This window comes from Nyctibius grandis, chromosome Z (genome assembly GCF_013368605.1).
Source record: "Nyctibius grandis isolate bNycGra1 chromosome Z, bNycGra1.pri, whole genome shotgun sequence".
Lineage (NCBI taxonomy): Eukaryota > Metazoa > Chordata > Aves > Nyctibiiformes > Nyctibiidae > Nyctibius > Nyctibius grandis.
In genome coordinates this window covers 18,606,439-18,608,704 of record NC_090695.1, presented here as the reverse complement: position 1 = coordinate 18,608,704, position 2,266 = coordinate 18,606,439, and positions in this window count along the sequence as shown.

The following is a 2,266-nucleotide window of genomic DNA, read 5'->3' as shown; positions in this document are numbered from 1 at the left end:
CCAGACCAGTCAAAGGTGGAAAGGATTAAATCTTCCTTCTTAATTTTTGAGTACATGCAGTGTGCTCTGACGTAGCCTGTGTGTCTGTTGCTGATCATTTTTACCAGATAACTCCCTAATGTGTGTATACAACTTTGGAAAAAAAGCAAAAATTATACAGGTATCAGAGGGTGAGGCACTGCTGAAGCTGCTTGTGGCTGTAACAACTTCCCTAAAAAAATGCATTTCTGCAAATTTTTGGGATTTTTTTTGTTGTCAACATCTTACCCCAGGTACATCAAGAACAGGTATGTCTATAACTTAGGCTGCAGTGTAGTTTGGAGGTACACAAACAGTTAATATACTGGAATTAGACTAGGCTCAGCAGTGCAGCACCTGACAGAAGTTAACTTGCTCTGTTTCTCAGAGCAACAGGTCCCAGCAGAATAAACCAAACAGTATAGAGCTCCACTGCTTAAATACCTGAACTGGCTTGGGATCTCTACACTGTCTGCAAACCCAATTTAGGACACATCCAAAGAAGCCATTCACTTCAGGATACAGCCTTGAGCCTCCCAAATTCCCCAGGTGGGACACAGTCTACGGCACTATTGCACCCGAGTGTCGCCACCCCTCCAGCAGAGCAATATTCGATACAGCAAGCGTGGCAGGCCCTGTTTTGGGCAGAAGCAGAAACATGGGACTCCCAAGTTAAAAGCATTAGTCTTCATAGCCTGGGATGAAGAAATCAAGCTGAAAACGCCCCAATTTCCACTTCATGTGTACCAGGACAAAAAAAAAAAAAACAAACACCACTAAAAATGGAAGAGAGATTACGGGCACGGAAAACACCTCAACTTTTAGAAGAACAACCCACTGAAAGTAAATTTCACTTTCTCTGTTTAAGCCACACCAGGCAACCAGCAACAGCACGGTTCGAAGGCTTTGACATCTTGTTTTCCGCTCCGGACACTTCGGCTGTCGGGGTGCCGGTGTAACTGAGAGCCCTCCTCCGCACCAGCACCGAGGAAAGGGCTCGACACCGCCTGAAGCGCAGGTGACACCGCCGGGTACCGTTCCCGCCGGCAACCCCGGCACTCACAGACACGCTGACCCAGACGGGAGGCGTCCGCCTTACCCGGGCTGCAGACGGCCTCGGGGCCCCTGAGGCAGCGCAGCGACTTGCGCGCTCGCCTCGCCCCAGGCCCAGGCGTCCCTGGGTGGGGCGGGCGGAGGGCGGCGGCCGGCGCCGCGCCCCTCCGGCCTGGGCTGGGCGGTGGGCGCCGAGCGCCCTCTCCGGGCGGGGCAGGGCCGCCGCACGGCGGGCCGGGGCGGGCAGAGCGCTCCCACCGGCCGGGGCGCGAAGCTACAGCGCCGCGGGAAGTGGGGTCCCGGCACCGCCCCCTCCGACCCAGCCCGGTCCCGCCGGCCCCTCCGCTCCCTCCCCGGCCGGCTCCGGCTGGGGCTCGGCGGCTGCCATTGGCTTAGCGGCCCCATCCGGGCACTCGGCGCAGCGCTGTTCCTCAGCCCAATCGTCCCAATATGGCGGAGGTGAGCGGGGAAAGCGGGCTGGGGCGCCGGGGTTCGGCCGGCTCCCCGCGGGGCCCCGCCGCCGGCAGGCCCCCGGCGCCCGCCTCGACATCCCCGTAAGGCGCCTCTGGGGCGGCCCGGCGGCGCGGAGGGGCTGGCGGGGCGGCGGGACAGCCGGCGGAGCCGCCGGCGCTGGGGCAGCGGCAGCCTGCGCGACTAGGCCGCAACGGCGGGCGCCGCGCAGCGAGGGTGCCGGGTTCTCAGCCCGTGGGCGGCCGACAGGCCGCGGCCGGGCGCGGAGGGGGGCGCGGCCGCCGCGCCGGGCCCCGGGGGCCGCGGGACGGGCTGGCGGCGGCGCCGCCGATGGAGAAGTGCCCGGCGGGAGGGAGGAGGAGCGAGCCCCGGGCTGGGAGCGGGGAAGAGGCGGCGGTCGGTCCGGCTGCCTCCGCCGTTGCCCGCCCCTGTCATGTCCCGCCCGGCCGGGGCCGGAGGGAGCGGGAGCGGGAGCACCGGCCGGGCCAGGCGCGGCTCGAGAGGCGGCTTCTGCCAGCGGAGGAGCAGGGAAGGAGAGCGGCAGCCGGGGAGCGAGCGAGGGAAGGAGGGATGGGAGAGGGTGAACGGGATGGAGGGGCCAACAGGGCGGGACGCAGGGGCCGAGGCCGGCGGGGGAAGCGGGCAGCTCCGGAGGCGGAGGGAGCGTGAAACGAAGACCCCTGCCTGCTCCCGGGCCGGCGGGAGCCCGCTCTCACCTCGCTCT